The sequence below is a fragment of the Chelonia mydas genome, chromosome 8, assembly GCF_015237465.2.
Source record: "Chelonia mydas isolate rCheMyd1 chromosome 8, rCheMyd1.pri.v2, whole genome shotgun sequence".
NCBI classification, from domain to species: Eukaryota; Metazoa; Chordata; order Testudines; family Cheloniidae; genus Chelonia; species Chelonia mydas.
In genome coordinates, this window is record NC_057854.1 from 11,089,796 (window position 1) to 11,115,982 (window position 26,187).

The window sequence follows — 26,187 nt, forward strand, 5'->3', positions numbered from 1 at the left end:
TATTTTCCATCCTGATTTTACAGAGATGATTTTTACCTTTTTTTTTTTCATAAAATCCTTCTTTTAAGAACCTGACTGATTTTTCCATTGTTCCAAGACCCAGGGGTTTGGGTCTTTGATCATTTTGTAACCAATTGGTTAGGATATTATTCTCAAGCCTCCCCAGGAAAGGGGGTGTAAGGGCTTGAGGGAATTGCTGGGGGAAGAGGAACTCCAAGTGGTCCTTTTCCCTGGTTCTTTGTTAAATCACTTGGTGGTGGCAGCGTTAGTTAAACCCAAGGTACAAGGGAGAATTTGTGCCTGGGGAGTTTTTAACCTCAACTGGTAGAAATAAGCTTAGGGGGTCTTTCATGCGGGTCCCCACATCTGTACCCTAGAGTTCAGAGTGGGAAGGAAACCCTGACATGGTGGTAGCGGTGGGATCATTTTGAACCAGAAGCACAGAGGGTTTAAACAAAACTTTTCTCTCTCTCTCTCTCTCTCCTTTTGGCTGTTTAGAGGCAGAGAGAGGTTTTGAGCTGAGAGCAGCTGGAGTTCTTCTCTGCCTAAAGGCAGGGTAGTTAACCTCCTGCAGGGAACCCTGACAGGTTGACTGAAACATTTCAGGAACATATGATGAATTCACAGAGTGGTTTAAAAAAAAAGTTCCATTTTGACATTTTCAGAACTAAATTTCTGAGTCAAAATTATTTTGTTTGGAAATTTACTTCAGTTTTATTTAAAAATAAAAAATTAAAAAGTTAAAAAAAATGTTAATGGCCAGGAAACCAAAAATAAAAAAAACAGTTACTCTCACAGTTATAATCAGCACATCCCCCTATATGTTTCATAACAAGATTTGTGCAACCTGGAGTTCCACACCTCATTCCCCAGAGGCTTACTAGAGAAGATCAATTTTTCTTGTATGTAACCCTTCCAAAATGTTGGGGCACACCTCCTGTGCTTGACGCCAATTTTCAATACAACCCTAGCTGCTAGTTAAGCTAGTGAGAGACACCCTCAAAATTTGCATACCTGATTTCTAGGTCAATGTTTTGAAGTTAATCAGGGTTAACCCACACACTCAAATCTGCACCAGAATTTGCAATTAAAAAAAACAGGACACCACCATTCCCATGATGCACAAACAGTATACAGTGGCGGCGACCCTGAAGAAGCCTGCTAAGAGGTATGGACAGGCTGACCATAGTTCAGCAATGCCACTAGATTGGCATAAATGACTGTTGGCATCTCCCTGGTCACTGGCAAAGGCCCTTGCAAGACTCGGAGCCTAAATATTTTCATTTGGATGGGACTGAGCGATCAGTAGAAATCCTCCACAAGTCAGTTGGTGGGAGTATGATAGCAACAAAATGTATGACTTATTATGGATATTATCTTCAGAAAGAGAGAATGAGAGTAAGCGTGGATCAAATTTAAGCTCCTTGTTCTTGTGTTCAGGGCAATAAATAAACTGGACTCTAACACCTGGTGTGCACACAGTTTTTGTACCAATATAACTATGTCAGTTAGGAGTGAGATTTTTTTTTTTTTTTACTGAAATAGTTATACTGGTACAACCTCTAGTGTGGATGCAGTTATACCAGTATAAAGGTGCCCTAAACAAGTATATCTTATTCCCCTTCCTCTACAGGAATGCCTATAAGCACCATTATCGTTTATATGAATAGAATTATACTTGTACAAGAGGGTTGATACCCATTTAATTACAATGGTTACTTTTAGGAGTAGACAGGCCCTAACACTTTGCTTTTTTGTCTTCCCACATGCCATGCTCCCCATTTATAAAAATCCACCACTTTCCTGTTGACGGAGACCTATGTTCCCTTCACCCGGTAGCTAGTTTAATCTACTGAATACGAGCATATAAAAACTCCTTCCCCACACATTCTGTACAAACGACATGGAAGTACAAAGCGTGGGCTCTGTTGCACAGCTTTTCAGTGCTCCCTTTCCTGCCACTTGGTTTGTTTGTATGTTGTCTGTTAAATGGCAAGCTCACAGGGATAGGGACCCTTCATTCGATACAGTTCTGTGGTGACCTAGAATCCTATTTTCAACATCTCCAACTCAAGGAATATTTCCAACACACCTCTGAACAACATACTAACCCACAGAGACCTTCCTACCGACACTACAAAAAGAAGGATTCTAGGTGGACTCCTCCTGAAGGTCAAAACAAGAGACTGGACTTCTACATAGAGTGCTTCCGCTGACGTTCACGGGCTGAAATTGTGGAAAAGCAGCATCACTTGCCCCATAACCTCAGCCGTGCAGAACACAAATGCCATCCACAGCCTCAGAAACAACTCTGACATCATAATCAAAAAGGCTGACAAAGGAGGTGCTGTCGTCATCATGAATAGATCGGAATATGAACAAGAGGCTGCTAGGCAGCTCTCCACCACCACTTTCTACAAGCCATTACCCTCTGATCCCACTGAGGGTTACCAAAAGAAACTACAGCATTTGCTCAAGAAACTCCCTGAAAAAGCATAAGAACAAATCCGCACAGACACACCCCTGGAACCCCGACCTGGGGTATTCTATCTGCTACCCAAGATCCATAAACCTGAAAATCCTGGATTCTCCATCATCTCAGGTATTGGCACCCTGACAGCAGGATTGTCTGGCTATGTTTACTCCCTCCTCAGGCCCTATGCTACCAGCACTCCCAGCTATCTTCAAGACACCACTGACTTCCTGAGGAAACTACAATCCATCGGTGTTCTTCCTGAAAACACCATCCTAGCCACTATAGATGTAGAAGCCCTCTACGCCAACATTCCACGCAAAGATGGACTACAAACCGTCAGGAACAGTATCCCCAATAATGTCACGGCAACCTGGTGGCTGAACTTTGTGACTTTGTCCTCGCCCATAACTTTTTCATAACATTTGGGGACGATGTATACCTTCAAATCAGCGGCACTGCTATGGGTACTTGCATGGCCCCACAGTATGCCAACATTTGTATGGCTGACTTAGAACAACGCTTCCTCAGCTCTCGTCCCCTAATGCCCCTACTCTACTTGCGCTACATTGATGACATCTTCATCATCTGGACCCATGGAAAAGAAGCCCTTGAGGAAGTCCACCATGATTTCAACAATTTCCATCCCACCATCAACCTCAGCCTGGACCAGTCCACACAAGAGATCCACTTCCTGGACACTACGGTGCTAATAAATGATGGTCACATAAACACCACACTATACCAGAAACCTACTGATTGCTATGCCTACCTACATGCCTCCAGCTTTCATCCAGACCAGACCACACCACACGATCCATTGTCTACAGCCAAGCTCTACGATACAACCGTATTTGCTCCAACCCCTCAGACAGAGACGAACACCTACAAGATCTCTATCAAGCATCCTTACAACTACAATACCCACCTGCGGAAGTGAAGAAACAGATTGACAGAACCAGAAGAGTACCCAGAAGTTACCTACTACAGGACAGGCCCAACAAAGAAAATAACAGAACACTACTAGCCATCACCTTCAGCCCCCAACTAAAACCTCTCCAATGCATCATCAAGGATCTACAACCTATCCTGAAGGACGACCCATCACTCTCACAGATCTTGGGAGACAGGCCAGTCCTTGCTTACAGACAGCCCCCCAACCTGAAGCAAATGCTCACCAGCAACCACACACCACAAAACAAAAACACTAACCCAGGAACCTGTCAGCAGTGATTAGGCCCTAGCATTAATTGACATCTCTCTCTTTGAAGTCAACTGCCCAACTGGCTATATGGCTTTTGAACACATCCAGCAAGTTTACTCATAATGAATGTATCTTGATGAGCAGCTGTTGATAAGCTACTTAATTTCTCACTAGCCTGAGGCTTTATCTATTAGACAGTGAAGTTTGTGTCCTGGAGAACGATGAGTAACATTACATGAAAACACCTGAGCAGTAGCATATCCGTCTAGTATTCACTCAGGCTTCCCCTGACATGGATTCTGAAGGCATCAGGAACAGATTATGAATAATTTACAAACAGAAGGAAACAGTGAAGCAGAGGGGAAGATACAAGGAGAACATATATACAGTCTGTTTACTGTCTGAAGCGATTTCTAGCTGCATTTGGGTGAAGACACTGTGATCCCCCGTTTCTCCTGTTCCCACAAGCTCCGAGTCCCACATCACAGTAACCTTCCCTTCCCTGGAGATGACTCACAGCTCCCTCGGGATCTTAGCCATGTTACTTCTTCAGTCACAGAGGGCCCCTGGAGAGAAATGCAGACTACTCCCTGCCCCAAAGGGATTATCCAAGTTGGTCTTTCCATCAGTTACCAGCTCTTTTCTCCTGATCAAGCACTTGTTTGTCATGTAGTGATTTCCACTGACACAACATGTTTTACCAAGCTGCAGAGGGGTCATGTACAGTGTAGAGAGGCACTGAAAAAGCTCGGCTTTATCCTGGGAGAAGCTAACTTGCAAAGAGGTGGTGGGGGTGTTGTTTATGTTCTCAGTTGTTTCTTTTTGTGAGCAGACCTAAATGGCTCATTCCCACAGAGATGAAGGGAAGATGTGCTATGGTGGATTCCCCCTTCCCTTCTCTGTAGTAAGGCATCTTTGGGAGTTCTCCCTATGTGACCTAGGAGAGAGGGAAAACAACCCAGCCAGATCTTTTGATAGGACGGAGAAGAGTGAACCAATGCCCATTCCTTGCTAGCTAAATGCACTCAACATAAGCTAACCTGGGCAACCCCTTTCCAAATACCTTTTCCAAGCAATGATATTCAGGGTATTTTTCTCCAGGCATTTTTTATAGGTCTGGTATTCACCAAGAATGTTTGATTTGGCTCCTGTCTCTTCCACATACAGTGGGCCAAATCCAGCCCAGCTACCGGCCCACTGAAATCAAGAGTTACGTGACGGATGGCTGAAGCTCACCCTACATATAAGGGGTACCTCTAACAGATAATAGTTACCTTACTACTTTCAGCAGGGCACGCCCTCTTTTGCTGGATTCTTTTTTGGGTGTGTAGGAAGGGGAATTGCTGGGCTAAATTAGAAGATATTTTAAAGCTGAATATGATAGTTAATAAATTTGAAAAAAAGAAGTCATAGAAGTGCCTGCATTTGATGTGTCATGAGTAAATTGCATAGAAACCTCCACAAAGCACCCAACTTATTAATAAGTATATCGTCCCTTTCTCCAAGATGTCTAAGTTTAAATCAAATGCACAACAACCAGCTGTTTTTCACATCACTGTATTTCAAGATTTTACTGGAAGTGATCTCATCATACATGGTTAACGTAGATGTCCAACTGTGCATATTATTTATATCACGAATCCAAGCTTCCAGCTTTAGGACACTGAGCAGCAAACATAACTATTGTTTAAAGTGGATACAATTTGTGCTAAGCCTGCCACTGGGATATGGAGGGGACCAAACTGTATGTAATAGACTGACTCTGATGAGTGTCAAAAGTGAGGAAATTATATCACTGGTAAACATTTGAACATATTGTTAGGAAAGACTGAGCCACTGTTTCTGGGAAACATATTGAATGTAGCCAATCCACTAAATCAAAGACTTCACGGGCCTCAAATAGGCAACTAACTACAACGGACATGAATAATCTGCAGCAGGTTGGGAACAGGAGACAGACAGCAACAGGGGGAAAAAAGATGCAGGTTTTTCCAAGAAAGTTAAAATCAAGACCCATTTTTGGGGAAGCAGCATTTCAATAGGGAAACTTTGCTTTGCAGTTTTGAAAGTAAAATATTTACAGTTGAGTTAGGATTTGAATTTTAGATTAAGAAGTGTAACAGGACTGTGGCGGAAGGTTCTTACACAAGGTGTTGTACCAATAAAATAAAAACCAGCAGGATCTTATTAAAGGGAAAAAGGCAAAATACCACATTTATTGTGAATACAGAAAGAATCATAGTAAGCAGTTAGTTACAGCTGTAACATTCCATTCAATCTCATCTTTATTCACACATTCATTCATACACACACACAGGTTCTGCAAGGTTGTTATCATAGTAAGCAGTTAGTTATAGCTATAACATTCCATTCAATCTCATATTTATTCACACATTCACTCATACACACACACACACACACACACACACAGGTTCTGCAAAGTTGTTATCATAGTTACCAGCCTTAGAGTTGCTCATGCCAAGCCACTGGCCAGGTGGCCTGGACATGAGGAGGGAGCAGGGCCTTGTCAGATGCTCATCTGATGCTCCTGGAAGTTGGTTTGCAGAATCAGACCCCAAAGTTCTCACTTTTTAGAGTCTATTTTTATAGGAATTTCTTCCTATGCCAGTCTATGGGAATTGCTGCATCATGCTGTTGCTGAATCAATCAGCAGATGGCACATTCCTGACGGCTCCAAGATGTTATCTTGTTCTTTGGTTCTCCCATTCTTGAGGCTGTTGGGTGGATTCCAGTCTGCCCTCCGGGGGTCCTCTGGTTATTTCCACTTGACGCCTTCTTCAGCCGATGGACACTGGATTCTTAGGCTGGCACCTCCCTGATCATTCAGTTATTATCCACACCAAGCATCCATCCACATACATCCTCTATCTCTATTTTAATCACAATTGTTAATACAACAAAAGGGCGGGGAGTCTCTCGGTGCTGTTTCTGTTGTTAGAGTATTGCTTTGAGTCTCTGTGAATTGCTTTGAGAACAGACTCTGTCTTAGAATGTACTAACACAATTAGTAGCTTGCAAGTTTCATACACAGAGGGAGAGAAACAGTACCAAAAACCAAGAGACCTCTTAATTAGTAATACCCTGGAATTTAAACTATGGGGAATCAAACTCATTTGTGATTTTAATACAGAACTTCTTTAATATGATCCAACAAAGGTGTCAAGGTAAGTGACAGTCTAATTCATGTAGTCACACTGCATAGTTTCTATTCTGCGTGCCCACGCACGTGGGATGTAACCTGAGGTACAGTGGAGAGGGAAATACCTCGTATGCACTTTAACCTGTGAGCACAACAAATCAGTCACTAATTACCAGCAACAGTTTGATGAGGTTGGTCAGGGCTTGGTGAAAACTATGTATTGTATCAGTTAATTATTAGTAACATTCATTGCACATCACAGCAGCATTCAAGATTTTGAATCTGCATGAGCCTCTTATGTCTGCAAATCTGAGCTAGAACCTTCACAAGAACAATGTCTAAGGAGCATTCCTGTCCTCTTTATTTCTGTTCAGTCTGGAAATACCATGAGAGCAGCCTTCCCTGATACTAATTTCAGAACCTCCCCAACTGATGCAAATGTGCAGTCTGTGAATGGTGCCTCATTTTGACTTACAAGTGGGTGGAACATGGTTAATAGACAGAGCTTGGAAGGCAACAAAGAAGAAGGACAATGAACGAAACAACAACTTACTTGAACTTTCTCATGCCTCGGATTGGTTCATTTCAGATTCGGTTAGAGAAATGGGCGAAATAAGGTATGGTTTTGTTTTATCCACGTCACTTCATCCATACCTAGTTCAGCTAAAGATCCATAGGGCAGGGACATGTCACATCCACTTATCCTGTGAGAAAGCTAATGCCACTATAGTTGCTAGCTTTGGGGTACATATTACTTGCTATAAGGTTTCCGTATAGCCCAATCCAACTGCTACTGAAGAAAATGGAATTGTGTTCCTGGCTTTGGTGGAAGAAGGAGCACCAATACATTAAAAGGGTCCAGTTTGTTGCTTAGAGGCCCATGGGTGGTGAATGACAACAATGAGAGCTGCGGATACACATATGGGTGCAGAACGTGCCCCAGGAGTATTCAGTTTTCAGGTATTGCCAATTGAAAATTGGACTTGACACACTACAGGTAATAAAAACTAGTTGCAATTCCTACTGGAAGTGGAGGAACTTTTAATAACCAGTGCAGTTAATGCACATTTTCCTAGCTATTCAATTTGGCAGCTGACTGTAATAAGGTTTAAACTTCCCAGAGATGGATCAGCAATTCAGAAACTGAGAAAGTATTTTATTCTTTCCCCCTCCCGCAAAGTTTCCAGTAAGGTTGCCATACAGCCTATGTCACACACTACCATCTTCAGCAAACAGACCTGCTCAGTGACAGACAGAAGCAGATTTATACTGCAAATATTATTGATTTAGATCTACTGTTCTTTTTGTTATGAAGTGAGCATCTAATCCAATTGGGCTGCAGCCAGCTGTAATGTTGCTAGCCTTAAAAATAGCCACAATGTACAGTTCCCATTTGTGGTGTATTATTTGAACACGAGATGTTCGTAAGGATCAGCATTCATAAGTATTCTGATCATTTTCACAATCTTCATTACTTTCATACCACCTCATGTGTAGGAAAATGCCACAATTGGTAAAGGTTACAGATTTCAGACCTGGAATCATCCTGTCACTAATCTTAAGGAGCTAGTATTTGGCCAGGACACCATGAATACCCTCACTATTGCAACAGTGCAAAATTACACTGCTGCTTTTAAAGAATTTTGGAAATCCACTAAGAACTGAAAACTGCATAACAGTGCACACTGGTGGATAAGCACCACTCAGACAACCCACTGCTATGCAACTAACAAGACTTTGATCAATACTCTCTCCACCAACATCCACTCGTCTGTAATCTAGTAAAATTACCCTTTATTACTTATAACAGTATGTTGGGGTACAGAGAAAGTAGTTTACCCTTGTGAATACATATCCTAGGCTGCATAACATGGACAAAATTGGCTCCCATTGAAGTCAATGGCGAAAATCCAGCATGTTTCTCTTGAAAAGCGACTGTTGATAAAAAAAATTGATCAAGTGCCACATGACATGCAAAAAGATACTTTATACTCAGTCCTATCATTTCTTCGCCAGCTTCCCTTTATACATTTTAGACAGTTGCATATTACTTATGCTTTGTGGGCAGAAGTTTCTATTGGGGAGGACGAGGGAATTATAAGAATATTATTGGTTTCAGAGTAGCAGCTGTGTTAGTCTATATTCGCAAAAAGAAAAGGAGTACTTATCGGTTAGTCTCTAAGGTGCCACAAGTACTCCTTTTCTTTTTATAAGAATATTATTGTATCTCAAACTAAACAGGAATAATTGTTCTGATGGGAACATTATGTTTGTATCCATTTTTAATAGCTAAAGACAATAGGAGGCCCTTTGCTCTCTAAACAAAACTTTTCAAAAGAATGCCAACAATGGAGAGGGATAAAGGTAAACTTTTAATGAAGGAAGTTCAGATAAAAACATAAAGCTATCACCCCCTCTGCTGGCCTGTACTGCAAATAAGCAGAGGTGTCATAGCAGTGACATGAAGAAGAGTTCTGAGAAGCGGGTGCAATAAAAGATATTATCTCAACCACCTTATCTCTGTACTGAAAACAGCTATTTAGACTCCCTAGCTAACAAAAATTTTACTGTCCCCCTTGAGAAAACAAATTATTTTCTGAAAATGTGGCTTATGCTTTAATTTCCAATATAGATAAAAACTTAACATATACTTAAATTATTAGAAAGTTTCCCAATTATAGATTACATCAGTAATATATTTAAAAAGTAGTTTTGCATATCTCGTATTTTAAATGTGAAGGTTGACCAAGACAAATATATCTTGTTGGGGGTGGGAGGTGAGTCAGGTGGGATGTGGGAGGAGCCTGCTTTATATAAATTGCCTTTGGGCTGCTTGCACCCCTGTTGAGTTGCTTGAGGATTTGCCTAGGTTATACTTTTTGCTCATGTCATAATTTAAATTAGCTGATTACCAATTAACCTGGGTTAATTTACATGACCTATTAACCAGAGTTACAACACAAACAAAAACTGTAGTTGAGACAAACTCTTAAGCTATGTCTTCACCGAAGGGGGAAAATAAAGTATGTTTTTGCATAGGTGCAAAATCTCCTTGTAAACTCCTACTGCAGACATCAAAGTTCTGAAATTCACATGAGTAAATGAGACGGGGGAGAATGACACCACCCCTTTGCTGGTGCTGCTGTTTGGTAGGAAAGGTTTCTGGAAGGCTGGATTAGCAGGGCAGCTGTATTTGTGATTCCAAAGCAAAGATTGTGAGTTCACAAAGTGATATCAGCTAACTCACCAAGCTAGCAATGTCTAGACTGGCCCCCTGCACCTCTGGGGGTCCTTTTGGGACTGGACTCTGCAGGAGCACAGGGCTCTGAACTGGCAGAGACTGGGATCCAAATATGCAGTTGAAGGATTTTGCTATGTGCTTCTCAATGAAATACTTGAAATATAGCTCAGGCAAATTGTCCCAGAAGCAGCCTGGAACAAGCAGTTCCCTCATGACTCTCAACTTGACCTCCTACTCACTGCCAAGTGCAGTTCACTCTGCTCCTTATTGATATTATGTAGGAGAGCTGGGGAACACCTAAACTCTATATTTGTAAAAAATAGCACACGGCCACTCAGCATGCAGAGAAGTAATTTTTCAAATCATTAAAAGTTTCTCATTGTTGAATGACACCAGCCCAAAAAGAGAAAAAAAAAAAACAAAAAAAACCTAAAGTGGCTCACCCTCACCTGAGACCGGTTACACAGCACACTGAGACTTTTTTTTTTTAAAGCACACACAGCACATACTGCTGTTGCAATCATCACACACAAAGAGATGACTGTGCATTTTCAAACACAGACACACACACTTCCCCTACCTCCCACTCATCCATATCCCCCTCCACGCCTCCTCTGCCTCCCACTGCTCTGGATCTTCCCAAACCTCCCACTGCTCCAGACCCACCCTTCCACGCCTCCCCTGCCCCCAACTGCTCCAGACCCCCCCTCCACGCCTCCTCTGCCTCCCACTGCTCTGGATCTTCCCAAACCTCCCACTGCTCCAGACCCCCCTCCATGCCTCCCCTGCCCCCAACTGCTCCAGACCCCCCCTCCATGCCTCCTCTGCCTCCCACCGCTCCAGACCCCCCTCCACGCCTCCTCTGCCTCCCACCGCTCCAGACCTTCCCATAGGTCCTCTGCCTCCCACTGCTCCAGACCCCCCCTCCATGCCTCCTCTGCCTCCCACTGCTCTACACCTTCCCATACCTCCCCTGCCGCCAACTGCTCCAGATTCCCCTCCATGCTTCCTCTGCCTCCCATCGCTCCAGATGTCCCTCCACACCTCCCGCCTCCCACCGCTCCAGACCCCCCTCTCCACGCCTCCCACCGCTCCAGACCCCCCCTCCACGCCTCCCCTGCCTCCCACCGCTCCAGACCCCCCCTCCACGCCTTCCCTGCCTCCAACTGCTCCAGACCCTCCCCCGACACACACACACACACCCCTCCTGCCTCTCTCTGTTCTGGACTTTCCCCCACACTTCCCCCCTCCCATTGTTCCAGACCCACTCCTCACCCCCCCCCTCCCAGTTTTATGGTTGTGTTGGAGGAAAACTATAAGAATATTATTGTACATAATATCGTATCTCAAACTAAACAGGAAAGTTTGTTCCCATATGTACATTACATTCCTATCAAGTTTTTAATAGCTAGAGACAACTGTAATCCCTTTTGCTCTCTAAAGAAAACAGAAGAATGAAAACAATTGAGTTCTTGTATCAATGAAGGATTGTGCACAAACAAAAACTAATGCTCCCTCTGCTGGCCCATACTGCAAATAATTATTTAGATTCCCGGGCTAGCACCATTCATATTCTCCCCACAAAATAATTTTCTATCCATGTGTGTTGCACTTTAATATATGGTACATTTACAGTGTGGATGAAAACTTAACATACACTTAAAATATTATAAAGCTTCCCAATGGCAGATGAGGTCAATAATATTTAAAAAGTAATGTTGCATATTTCATAAAAACTGACCAATCAAATATAATTGGGAGCAGTGTAACAGGTAGTAACTATAACTCATTCCAGAAAAAACAGACACACAAAAGTGGGTGAGGTAATTTTTTTTAATTGGAAGCTGTTCCAACAAAAGATATTACCTCATCTGCCTTCTTTCTCTATCCTGGGACATACGCAGCTACAACACTGCAAACAGAAATATAGAAAAAATACTTCCAAAATGTCTGTTTTCAATTTAACCAAGAAAATGTTGTTCTTTTTACAAGTTTCGTAACAGGAAGACATTTTAATATATTATTTAAATTTCACATTTAAAAGACTCGGTCCTACAGCCCTCAATATTGACAGCACTACTGAGGTGAGTAAGGGTTGCAGGATCTGGAATGTCTATACTTGAACCGCTAGGTCTTGTCTACACATACAGTGCTGCAGCTGCACTGGGTGGCACTTAGTGCACATGCTTCCTAGGCCGACAGGAGAGCATCTCCCGTTGGCGTAGGTACTCCACATCCCCGAGAGGCGGTACCTATTTTGATGGGAGATGGAGTACCCCTGTGAGCTTTTGGCTATATATGGCACTTTTTCATAATTTTCATATGGGGCTGAAGAGCAAGCCTGGCCCAATTTCCCCAAGCAGCAGTGGCTCCTGTCCCGGCCCATGGGACTGGGCCCGGATCCCTGCTCCAGGCAATGCAACCCCATTCACCATGATCCATCACCACTCACTCAGATTTGGCCCGGTGCTCCTCCATCATGACTGAAAGGCGGACAGGCCAGACCCGAATGGTGCTTCAACCTCAAGTGCCAGGTTGCAATGCCCACAGTGGGGATCCAGGCCCAGCCCTGCGGGACTGTAGCCGCTGCCAGGTGAGTGCAGGGTGGGCTCACTCTCCATCCCACCACCAATGACCCATCGCCCTCCTCGGTTTCAAAATCTGACCCGGACACTGTATTAAATTGTCTATTTTAAAAAAAAAGTATCCCTCTGACTTCACAGCAGGCGTCTGCCCTTTCCAGATCCTGGTGTGTTTCTCAGGAATCTGCTGAAAGGATTTGACTATTTCCAGCCAGGTTTTTCCCCAGACATCATCTCCAATTTCTGAAGGAGATGAAACAACCTGGCACACTAAACTGGGGCTCCTTAAATTGACTAGAGGTTTGAACTCCACCTCCAGGTTTGCATATTGGGGATGCACTTGAGGCTTTTTGCTTCTCCGCCAGCCTCTTTCATATTAACGAAAGTATTGTCAATGGCTTGATATTTTTTTAAGTGTATGGTTTGATTTTTGGTTGGTTTGATTTGCAGAACTGTTGCGGCATTTAATTTGCCAAAGCCTAAGCTGTGAGCTACCTAATGTACCCACACAGGGCAGTGAGATGACATACCCTGTTCTCTGCATTGGCTACCCACGTTGCTGGTCCATGCGCAGAAGGAAAGCAGCTGTCTCCAGGCTTGTACTCTCTCTCCTGTGTAGGTTGGTGGGAGTGGATGGAATCTTGGCTGTACATTCACTCTCCTTCCCCAGCTGAGCTGGCATAAAGGGGAATTAAGGTGCGCCTGGAAAAAGGCTTACAACGCAGTTCACATCCTTCGTGGAATAAGGAGGAAGCAGGGACTGAACTTCAAATCTAACTCAGAATTAGTCCCATCTCTGCTCCTGGGGCAGTGCAGCCCCAACGTGGTCTGGACGCTAAGCTGCCAATACCGCCCCAAGTGACTGTATCAAGAGGCTGGAGATTTTCTAAGCCTTTAAGCAGGGGGTTCATCCTGGCTTTGTGTGTTGGTTTGTTTGTGGGGATTCTACATTTTTTTAAAAAAAAATTGGAAGTCATCATTTCTGTATAAAAGAGAAAAGAACAGATGCACCAACACAGGCATTCTGTTGTTGGTGAACTTCACCCCTTGCAGATGGGCCGGCACAAAATAAGGCTTAAGTGAGACTTAAGTGGTACATGGGCTTTGTGCTGGCTCCCTGCACAGGGGTGAAGTTCACCAACAACAGAATAGGCCAATGAATCAACAAAAGTTTGGAAGCAACTTCTTCAAATTAGACTATGAATGCTAACTTCTGCGCCTATTCTATACACCTCTCATTACATTTACATGCCATTGAGCACACACACACACAAATTTAGTCCACATTAGCTTTCCATCTTTTAATGAATGAGGGTGACTAGCAGGGAACAATAATAAATAATGAGAAAATGATGGATGTTTGGAATTTTCCGCTTTGAATAGTTCCTTTTGCTCCCTGAGTCTGATGTGACCACATCTGGAGTATTGTGCACACCACATTGCCCGAAAGGAGAGACAAACTGGAAGGATATCAAAGAATAAGTATACGGATTAGAAGATGAGGGACTTGGTTTCTGAGTACAAAGGTCAATTTGTTATAGCATGACTAGGGGATGACAAGGGGGCTATGGTGGAATATGAAAGCAGTTCCAAATATTTAACGGGAGATTAGTTTGTATTACACATAGGGATATAGCTAAGAGTACAGACAAAATTAAGAAGGTTGAATACCAGTAAGTTTTCTTACTGTGAAATGTATTGTGATGTGGAATATTCTCCCACAGTAAGTGGCAAAAAACCCCTCTCTTGGGACTTTTCAAGGAAGACAGGAAGAAATGCACTGTAGGGTATAATTCTGCACTGGAAGAGAGATGGGCTGGAGACTTCACAGGTATTTTCCATCTCCAGTGTCTCTGCTTTTGTACTTAGTGGCGCCAATCTAGTTTTCTTTTTCCACCTGAGCAGCTTTTAACTCATAAGGAAGTTTCTCACATTTTTCAAAATGTTCAATCAGCTTCTGTATTAGCTCATCATCAGATGCTTCCTCCCTCACACAGAGAAACTAGTACTTAATTTGCATTCTGTGAAGCAATGGTTTCATTATTAACAAACTAAACAACCTTCTGACTAATTTGTTATTAATCAGATCATATTTATTTGGCTTCCATTTTGTATGTGGAGTTAGGACCCGAGCCAAAGATCATTGAAGTCAATTTTCTATGGACTTCAATGGGCTTTGGAATAAGCCCTTGACTCTGTCTATACTACGATTAAAAACCCCTGGCTAACCTGTGCCAGCTGGCTCAGGCTCACAGGGTTCGGGCTAAGGGGCTGTTTAATTGCAGCATGGATGTTTGGGCTCAGGCCCGGGCTCTAGGACCTTGCAAGGAGGCAGCTGGCACAGATCAGCCGCAGGTGTCTAGCTGCAATGTAGACATACGCTCAGCGTTTCAAAAACAGGAGCCTAAGGTTTAGCTCCTAAGTGAAGGATTTAATGTTCTGAAGTGCTGAGCTCCCTGAATCTGGATTTTGGGTCATGCCCTCAGTGCTTGGGAAAGGAGATGGATCCACAAAACTGGCACAGCCTGGCCGTGGCACTGCAAGAATCTCTCACAATGTACCTCAGCCCTGCTTGGGGAGAACATTGGCAGGGCAAAGAGGGTGATGCAGTTTCCATTCCTATTTTATGGATCACTGCAAAGGATGCACACAAACCTCTTGTCCCCAAGTTCAATTGTCTAGTCAAGTGGGCCACTATTCCAAAGGTATATGCTTGCTCTATAGGCTGAACTGGGGGTTACCGATGTATTCCTTCATCATAGACTCATACGGGTTGGACGAGATCTCAGGTGGTCATCTAGTCCAACCCCCTGCTCAAAGCAAGAGTCCTGTGGCACCTGATAGACTACAGATATATTGGACCATAAGCTTTCGTGGGTGAATACCCACTTCGTCATGTACATCCGACATCTTTACATGTACACAGTCTACCCTGGCTTGACTCTGAAATGAAACTGAGTCCATTAAAGCTCCTATACTCATTTTCTGACTCTCAAACACCCAATGTGCAGCTTGCGCCACCATTTCTATTCACTGCGGAATTTAACTGCCAGAGTTCTGACCACCTCGAAGGATCAAGAGACAATGTGGTGCCAGATTCATATTTCACTTACACTAGCGTAAAGCCAGTGTTACTACATTCAAGTCAATGGGACACCCACCAGCTATCAAATATGTAAGCCAGGTTCTGTGCTTTTGAAAATCTGGTCCAAAAACATATGAAAATAGGCAGACACCTCCTTAAATATTTCCCTTTCTGTGCTGACTTCTTACTGCATGTAGCTGATTCTCACTCCCCCACTCCTCCCATCCCACCTATCCCTGAACAAAATCCTAAAATTGATGCACACATTCAGATATAGAAACACTGTGAAAAATTATTCCCTTGGAACGTGTATAAGGGCCCGTTTTTCTGCTTTTCCATTCATCTGGTTTTCTTCCACCCACCCCACATCACAAATGCACTTAGTAATTTGTTGTATAGTGCTAACCGCAAAAGAGCCAGAAAACACTTGGCAAGGAGGAGATATCAGTAACCATGCACCTCTTTGAACCTGTCACGCTGAAGAAATAAAAGGGGTGGATATAGGGCCCCGGTTACATTCTGAATCGGTTACCTTTACAACCGCTGGAGTACACTGCCTACTCTGTTTGGAATTAAGACACATTGTCATTTCACTCACTGCTATCAATTGGCTCTGGGTGTACCTTTCTCTAGGTCACTAACTCCCCTTCAGATGTCATTTGCCTCCACTGTTTAATACATTACTAAGTCAATTCTGGTTCCTAAAGAAAGATGACCAGCATAAATCTTTATTCCTAGTAAAAGATGAATATGATGGAATGCACTTTACAGATACTCAGCATCTCTAGTCCCTGATTAAATTCTTTGTTCTTACCAGATGGAATACAATGGGAGATGGTGAAATGAGGATAGCTGGTCAGCTAGATCACCTCAGTATGCGTCCTCCTCAGCTTCAGGTAATGGGGATAACTTCTGTAAGGTAGGAAGAAGGAAGGGTCTTATGGGTAAGGTACTGAACTGGGACTCAGGCAATCTGAGTCTTCTTCTTAGCTCTGCTACACACTTCTCTTGGAGACTTTGTGCAAATCCCTTAATCTCTCTGGGGCAGATTTACAAAGGTATTTCAATGCCTAAATAGGCATGTAGATTCATAGATATTTAGGTCAGAAGGGACCATTATGATCATCTAGTCTGACCTCCTGCATAATGCAGGACACAGAATTTCACCCACCACTCCTACAAAAAAAAAAAACAAAACACCTCACAGAGCTAGATCCACAAATGGATTTAAGTGCCTAATGGCCATTTTAGCTATCCAAATCCAAAACTGACATTCTTGAAACCCCTGCCCAGCTGTCACCTCCCCTCTAAGCACCTAAAGTCCCTAGCACCTACATTGCCGCTTAGCTGCTCAGTGCCCAAGCTCTGGTGGGATTCACAAACTTGGTGTTCACCTGCCTAATTCACCTGTGGAACCCAATTCAACGGGCACACTGAGAAGCTGCCGTAGAGCACATTTAACTGATTAGGGCACACACAAAACACAGTTGGAGGAGGAGAAGGTAGTGCTACCCCTCTTATATCCAAGAGCCCAGTGGTGAGAACATTTACCCAGGATGAAGGAGGTCAAATCCTCACTCTACTGGAGTTGGAACAGGGACTTGATCCCAGGTCTCCCACCATCATGGTGGATGTCCTGACCACTGAGCTATGGTATATCATGGGGAGGCTCTTTCTCAATCTCTCCTGTTGAAGCTGTTCCACTTTGTTGTATAAAATACTTGAATATTCATCAGAGTAGGGACCATAACTTGGGTCTCCCAACTTCCCAGGTAAGTGGCCTAACTACCAGGCTAGAGAGTCTCTCTCACTCACCCTCTAGCCCACTGAAGATGTAAGTATCATATACAAAGTGGAATATCATCAAGAGACCTACCCCAGAATATCCCATAGCCCAGTAGTTAGGAAGCCTGGGATCCTAACCCACAGCTGTAGAATCACAGAAGCAGGGTGCTAAAGTTAGGCATTGCAATGCTTTACCTACATCCCCTCTGTGGATCTAGCCCTAGTGGGTTTTACAAAACTCCTAAGCCGATTAGGTGCCTAATTTCTGTTGAAAGTCAATGGGAGGTATGCACCAAACTCACTTATGCACATCTATTAATGCTGCTCTCCACCTTGCTGCATCTTTAGGTGCCTAAATACCTTTGTAAATGTGGCTCCCTGTGCCTCAGTTTCACAATGAGAATAATGATACCCCTATCTTACAGGGGTGTTGGGAGGGCACATACATTGGGTGTTGAGTGCTGAGATATTATAGGGTTTTCTAGGATGTGCCATAGTAAAGCCCAAGCTGTCTTCTAAGGTGTGGGTGAACCATCTTTTACTTCTCTCGGGGGTTCCTTTAAAAGTTCTTTTAGGGTGAAATACTGGCTCTAATGAAATCAATAGCAAAACGGATATTGACTTCAGTGGGGTTAGGATTTCCTCCATACTGTTCTGGAACAGTTTCCCTGACACTTACTCTTCTACCTGTATTGATCTTACCAGCTCTGAATGTTAGCTGTGTTATTCTGAGACAAAACATTCAGGCTTCTGGCTTCAGTATCTCCAGTCTTCCACACACTCTTACTTACTGGCTCTTCAATTATGGAAGATAACAAGGTCTAAATTTGCTTTTGTTTCAGTCTGCCCATCTCTGGCTTTGACTCTCTCACACTCACGATAAATGCAATATTGCTCCAATTCTTTCTGCTATGAGCTACTCAGCAAGGAAAACCAGCTATGCTGCGGACTGATGGGAAATATGAATGTTAACCATTAATAAAGAATTCCCTTGGGTCATCAGAATACTTTTCTAGGTCTCGGACAATGGAGCAGATACTTACATTTGTACTCAGTGTTCCTTTGTACATTCATGTGAAACAAATTATAACAGAAGATACAGAACGTGAACAAGGAAGAGATTGTATCCTTGCCTCTCCTGCTCAAAAAAAGCAGCCAATGAGCATTCATCTCTTATCTTGGTTCAAGAGGATAGCATAAGACATTCAGCAAATAATTTAGTTTTAGCAAGTTTAACCCGTTCAACTAATTTCATGAGAAGTCAGAACAAAACTAGTTGAAAAACAAACAGAGAAGGTACAAAGGGGGCAAATCTTGTAGTCCTTACTCAGCAATTATTCCCACCGAACTCTGTTTTCCTCTCAGTAAAGAAAGCAGGATTTAGTCGAGGGTCTGTGACAGGGGTAGCGTCATACCTGTTAATCCAGGTTTCCAGTGAACCCTTCACTGACTTATCAATTTCTAAGAAACAACAGAAACAAGCTTTCAAAGGCCCATTCACCTAAAGTCCTCTATGGCACAGCAATATTTTATATTCAAACATAGCTAAATTGTTTATTGTGCATGAGTTTGTTGAGAATTAGGAGAAAATCCTGGTTTTGGATATCTCTCAAGTAGAAATCCCCATCTGCTCAGACGTTTTGTATTGGAGCCATACACACTGGGATGGGATTTTCGTCTCCAGATTAGCTCACATAATAAGACTGCCTCCTTTACACTGAATTGAAAGTATATGAATTTGGATTGGCTTGGAAGCCAGGGTGGCCTTCACTAGCATTCATAAGTAGCAGGATGAGAAGAAAGTCCAGTACCGTTGCGTGAACACAGAATCGTGGTGAAGCGTACAGAATGATTTCACTGATTTTTGTCTTTGCCTTGATTTCAGTCGGTAAGTCCTTAACAAAGTCAGCTTGTCTAGATGAATTTAAACTGACCCAACTGAATTGATATCTATGGATAAAAGATGCTATATAAGAGCTAGGTATTAAATATTATTATAATTGAGATTATATTTAACTGCACATTCTATAGAAGTTTATTGTTGTAAAATGCTACAGTAAACTAGATTTTAAAATACAATAGTGGAGGAGTATTACACCAGTAAAAATCAGTTAAGAGATTATCAATATTTTCAGCAATAGACAGTTAGTTCTAGAGGTATAGGGGAAATTTAGGGAAAACATTTTTGCACTCTCTTGACAAACAAGTGTCTCTCGCTTGTCCTGAATAGAATACAATTTCATGAATGGTATTCCTGTATCTTACTTTTTCATTTGCTAGGGGAAAAACTGGCTATTAACTATTTCCTTTCCTAACAATCCTGTCTTTGCCTACTGTTCGCGGTTGGAAGGAGGAAGAAATTGCCTTTAAATGTGAACATTATTGAGCATGGTATAAGCAAGGTTCTGAAATTCACATCTTAGGTGAATGAAATGGGGGAAAATGACACCACCCCTTTGCTGTTGCTGCTGTTTGGTTGGAAAGATTTCTGGAAGGCTGGGTTAGCAGGGCTGCTGTATTTGTGATTACAAATCAAAGGTTGTGTGTTCGCAAAGACGTATCACCTAACTCACCTATCTCACAATGTCTAGTTTGGGCCCCTGCACCTCTGCAGGGTCCCTTGTGGGACAGGACTCTAGATGGGTGCACGATTCTGAACTGGCAGATCACATTGCAGAGCCTGGGATCCAAATATGCAGTTGTGGGATTTTGCTATGTGTTTCTCAATGAAACATTTGGAATCCCATGCAAATTGTCCCAGCAGCAGCCTGGAACAAGCAGTTCCCTCATGACTCTCAACTTAGCCTCCTGGTCACTGCAGAATGTAGTCCACTCTGCTCCTTACTGATATCATTTAGGTGCAGAGGGGAACAACTAGGCTATACCGAAAATCTTAGTAAGTGGCAACTGATCATGCTAAGAAATAAGTTTTCAATTGGTTATACATTTCCAATTTTAGAAATCAGACCAACCCTAACCCTCCCCCCCCCACCAAGTCATTCGTCTTCACAGAGGGTGAGTGACATTCTAAATTAAGCCTTTTTTCTCTCTTTTTTAAAAAGAGTAGGTTACTTACTATTGTTAGAATTTCACGAAGAGCTGAATGTGCACTTTCAACCCAGATGACTTATTTTAGAGAACAAGGGAGAAAATCCTCACAGCTCAGCTTTCGTAGAGGCACAGCCAAGTCCAGAGTCATAGTTAGTGAGGAGCGCCTCAGGAATTTTATTAGTACTTATTTACTATTCAGTTATACCTTGCAACTTCACTGTAATAGCCCAGTGTAACATGTCCGTGACATTTCTGAACAAAGTCTTTTGTACTTGATAGGTGCTGCTGACGTTAACTGTGAGAAAAAACAGGGGAAGTGCTATGACTATCGGCAAAAAAGATGCTGGTCTGAAATGCTTTCTGGCCTGTGCGGACCTAATAAAAATAGAAAATGCTGCATGCCTTGCTCTATTTCGTGTAAGTACAAGCTATTTTATAGTCTACTGATTTCAGTTTTCCAAAGTATACATTTATAATACATCGAGACTGCATAAGAATAGTCTTAGACAGACAAGGCGGGTGAAATAATATTTCACTGGACCAACTTCTGTTGGTGAGAGAGACAAGATTTCGAGCTACACAGAGCTCTTCCCCAGTTCTGAGAAAGGTTCTTAGTGTGAAGGCTAGCTACAGGATGGAAGAGAGAGTTTACCATAGTTAGCACATATTCTAAGGAAACATTCAAGGTGAAGTGGCCCTCAACTGACTTGTGACAAACCCTAGGTTCCCCCATCCCTTATCTGAAGTTTTCTTCTGAGGTACATCCCCTTCTCTTCCCTCAGATTCCATAGGAGAGAGAGGGGGATGGGCTGCCTCTTTCCACCATTTTGTGTTTTCATGGAAGTGTTGAGGAGACTCCTTCCCTCCACCCATATCCATGGGAAGGATCATCTGACTAGGTGGATTTCCATCCCTAAATTAGTAGGAGGACCAGAGAAACACCTCTTCCTGGTTCTTAGAATTATAGAATATCAAGGTTGGAAGGGACCTCAGGAGGTCATCTAATCCAACCCCCTGCTCAAAGCAGGACCAATCCCCAACTAAATCATCCCAGCCAGGGCTTTGTCAAGCCTGATCTTAAAAACGTCAAAGGAAGGAGATTCCACCACCTCCCTAGCTAACACATTCCAGTGCTTCACCACCCTCCTAGTGAAAAAGCTCTTCCTAATATCCAACCTAAACCTCCCCCACTGCAACTTGAGACCATTACTCCTTGTTCTGTCATCTGCTACCACTGAGAACAGTCTAGATCCATCCTCTTTGGAATCCCCTTTCAGGTAGTTGAAAGCAGCTATCAAATCCCCCCTCATTCTTCTCTTCCGCAGACTAAACAATCCCAGTTCCCTCAGCCTCTCCTCATAAGTCATGTGTTCCAGTCCCCTAATCATTTTTGTTACCCTCCACTGGACGCTTTCCAATTTTTCCTTCTGCAATGGTTCTAAGTTCTCTGGAGAAAATTAAGCTCAGGGGAAACCCCATCCAGGCTATGGAAAACCAGCATAAGTGGATTTGAACCATGCCTAGTAGCAGTTCATTAGCCCAGCATGTCACCTGGTCACCAGCTGGGTCAAGCTGAAATCTTCCCCTCCTAAAAATATTGCAGATTTAGCCACGTAATGATGGTGAGGGCAGGGAATGGTGTGCCTTCCTCTGGAGGCATATGGATGGGACCTCTGTTCTAGCAAGGCACTATACATTCATCTGCCCCACTACTGTATGGTACTGAGACTATGTCCAGATTTCCATATACAGCTGTGAGCAGTCAATACCAATAAAGTGCCAGCAAACTGAAGTGGTAATAAAATGATTAAGAGGATCAAAAGATTGGCTTTTGAGGAAAGATTAAAGAATATACATAGCTTGGCTAGATAATAACTAAGGGAGTCAGGATAACCAACAGTCCTGGAGAAAATCTTTCCTTGACAGAGGGACCTTACTAGCCATTTCCATGATTTTGTGCCAATGATTAATGGCAGTGTCACTATGATTGTGGTTACTAAAATAAATGATAGATAGATAGTATCAATTTCTAATGAGATTTTTAAAAACTCTATTATTTCTTAGGTAAAATGGATGAGCACCTGTGGTTTCTGCTCTACGATCGAGACTGTTTAAACCACAGAGGGATATGTCAGTATAGGAGCAATTATTGTTCTGGTTCATATGCTAAGTATAGATGCGGGGGACCTCGAACGCGCCACTGTTGTTTGCTACGTAAGTGCAATGACTGAGGTTAATAAAATAAGATTTGAAAAGGATTTTTAGTAACGTCACAAAAAAGAACAAAATATTCACTCTGTTTTATAAGGAAAGGTGATTCACCCAATCTTATTTATTAATGGTTTGAAATACTTTGTGGTCTGTGTATTTGGACTGTCAAAAGGATCAGCCTTCGCAACATATGAATTCCTGGCACTAAATCATGCCTTGAGAGTAGAAATGGCCAAAAAATTTCCTTCAAAACCTTTTTTGGGGAAAAAAATTGCCTTTTTATTTAGCACTCAATGCTTTCATAACCTATTGCCCCTTTTCTTAAAATATCCAGTTTTTCATAAATTTGGAAATTATCTCTCAACATTCCAGGTTTCTTGGCTTTTTCCCCTTTTCTTCCCTTCTTTTTTCCTTGTTGACACTAAGTATAGAAGAATGTTTCATGTTCTCTGTGTATATAAAATCTCCCCACTGTATTTTCCACTACATGCATCCGATGAAGTGAGCGGCAGCTCACGAAAGCTTATGCTCAAATAAATTTGTTCGTCTCTAAGGTGCCACAAGTACTCCTTTTCTTTTTGCAGATACAGACTAACACGGCTGCTACTCTGAAACAAACCAACACTATTTCTTTCCATTGTTCTATTTAATTTCATTCTAACCCCCTCCAATTTTATGAGGACAAGGATTTGTGTTTGAGTCCCCTGTATCTAAACCTCCTCTTGTGGTTTTGTCACCAAGGTTGGATAGGCAATTGCTTTTCAGAAGGAAGTTTGATACTATGAAAGGAAAGAGAGGGGGAATGAAAGGAAGAGGGTCAAGAGTACATCCACAAGGTCTGAACATCTCATAATAAAATTATATGTAACCTATTTTTTCATTTTTATTTTACAGCTCAGCCATCTGGGAAGTAATGACTCCCTAAAGACATACACCTGGCAGAGCAAGAGCCAAGACTATAAACTTAACTCTCAGCCTCTGGATACCAGCAATAGATCACATTCCCCCCTTCCCCAAAATAACTACTGTTTGCCTTATTCATGCTTCAGCATTCTCCATTTCTTGAATTTCATGTAATTTGGTTTCACTACATTATTAGAGGGTTTCCTGTTTTTACATTCAGCCATGCTCCAGACTGTAACCCTGTGGCTTTTCCTGATGTTAACTCTGAAGGTGTATCATATCTAGGATGTATAATGAAATAGACTTATGTAACTGAGCAGGAAGTGTCCCATTTTCTGGTGAGACAAGGAAGAACATTTCCTGGAACACTAATAAGGTTCTATTTGCCCACAACTTTTCCAAAATAAGGTTGATTATTCAGTGGTCACCTTGTGAAGTACATAATTGTCCAACTAGCGGATTTCCTTCCCAAAACTGAGGTGTGTGTTTGTCTTCAGGCCTGCCTAAGTAGCTTTACAGATTACCTGGGATTTCCTTCCCACCTTCCACCCAATTATCTTTCTGAAATCAGGAATTTAGCTACAGACTGATGAGGAATGCAGAAAAAGATATCTGCAATTTGTCCGTGAATTCTCCCCTTTTCTATTTTTAAACCCATTGTTGTTAAAAATACCCCACACAAGCTAATTGCACTGCAGTCTCCAAAACCACATAATTACTTTTGCCAAAGGGTTAGGTGTTTCCACAATATTTATTATCTGCCCTGCCGGGACGCCCCCAAGAGAAGGTTCTGTTCCAGCTGGTATTTGGCTTTACGGATTAAGTTCTCAACCAAGAGAACGGATTCCTCTTAAATTTCTCCAGTAATGTTTGATTGGCTGGGAACTTAGACACAACCTCTTTTGGAATGCATAAATAGAAAGCAAAGTATTTTAGACCCTTCACTTGAAACCACAACTCTGGTGACACAGACGAAGATGCTCATAGTCAGAGCAATCATTGTAGCTACCTTGATTTCATCTGGTAAGTCAAAATAATTTTGTAATATTGCTGATTTTAAACTAGCATTTTTTGCTACCAAAAAAAAAAAAAAACACCTCTTAAGGAAATAGGAGTAGATCTGGTCTTAACTGCCACTTGTGCTTTTGAAAAATCAAAATTACATCTTAATTTTGTATAAATACTTTAATAGCAAAATCCATAAAAGTTACCGATAAAGGTTACAGTCAAATATTGATAGTATTAATCTATGTCCATTGCATAAGAGAGACTATAGACAGGTAACAGTATATTAACTCCATCAGCAATTCGGGGCTTCTCCCAAAAACCTCGAAATGGTTTTAAATAATGACAAAGATCAAAAGGTTTAGACCATTTTAGACTGTTTCTCTATCTGTGATCCTGCAATCAAAGGACCAGCACCATGGAGGAAGAAATGTTCTCTGTTTTTAAGTGAATTGCTGTCATTCAATGTAAGCTTGTTGGATGTGATTATATTTACATATTTTTCAGTTACTACTATATAAAGGGCCTTTCCTCCAAGTGATCAAGTCCTGTTGAAGGAAACAGGTTTGAGAGAGAGAGACACTTTTTATCCCAACATTTGCTCTATATTCATTGTGAAGGCCTTTATGGAACCACTACTATCTAAAAACATATTTCTCACATCCCTTCTTCACTAGTGATTTGGTATGTGTATCCACTTCTGTATAGCCGTTGGATAGAATTGTTTATGCAGGACAACACCACAACTGTCTTTTTGCAATTGCTCTAAACATCTCTAAAAGCTGAAGCAATAAGCAGTTACATGCATACAATAATACACTCCATAAGCACTTGATCAGAATACTCACAAATGGATCAGTCTCGGGATAACCCTTGCAACCTGGCTTGATTCAGCATGAAGGATCTGAGAAATACCCTTAGCAAGTCTGGTTCTTTTATACAATGCAGCAAACAACTGATGTCATATTGACTCAAGTGATGTCATAATAACCAGGTTTTGGCCTGTTGGAGTCATTACTAGTTCATTAGGCACAATCCTCCTTTACTGTTAGAACCATCCTGGATAACTGGGGCCTTTTCCAAGGTCTTTTCCTCCTATGTTATCAGTTACCTTTTAGGTCCATTCCCCCGCACCATCCCACCCCCAATTAAACCACATTTCAAGCCCAGTATTTCCAATCAAGCAGACCATTTTTCAAAGCCTTCCCACAACTGCTAACAGCAAAGCATGTGTTTTCTTTAACCAAGCTAATTGAACCGCTTGTATATCTATATTATCCGACAGCAGCTATACCTACAGTATCTCTCTGTGCAATCACTGTATCAGGAAACAAAAAATTCTCTTGGGAGTTCAACTGGATTCTCTGAATAATTGTAGAGGATTTAAGAATACTATTAAACTACTGTGTGAAACCATAGAGCTATACTCTCCTGTGTGTAGAGAAAGGCATGTTATTCTTTCCCATACATCAGCTATGTGATTACCA

General features: G+C 42.2%; 1 protein-coding gene and 1 long non-coding RNA gene across 4 annotated transcripts in view; one reads left to right on the forward strand and one right to left on the reverse strand.

The window, feature by feature from the left end:
* The window catches only part of LOC114018871 (myeloid protein 1-like), a 53,175-nt gene that overhangs the window by 22,957 nt on the left and 4,031 nt on the right, over positions 1-26,187 (forward strand). The window lies entirely within an intron of this gene.
* Positions 13,951-25,626, reverse strand: LOC122466821. 3 transcript variants are annotated; one of them, XR_006292677.1, is made up of 3 exons: positions 25,549-25,626; positions 16,560-16,657; positions 13,951-14,120 (listed from the first exon to the last, which is right to left on the reverse strand). It is a non-coding gene; the product is annotated as an uncharacterized LOC122466821 (long non-coding RNA). The 3 variants fall into 3 exon arrangements; XR_006292675.1 differs by lacking the exon at positions 25,549-25,626 and adding an exon at positions 18,858-20,172; XR_006292676.1 differs by lacking the exon at positions 25,549-25,626 and adding an exon at positions 18,574-20,172.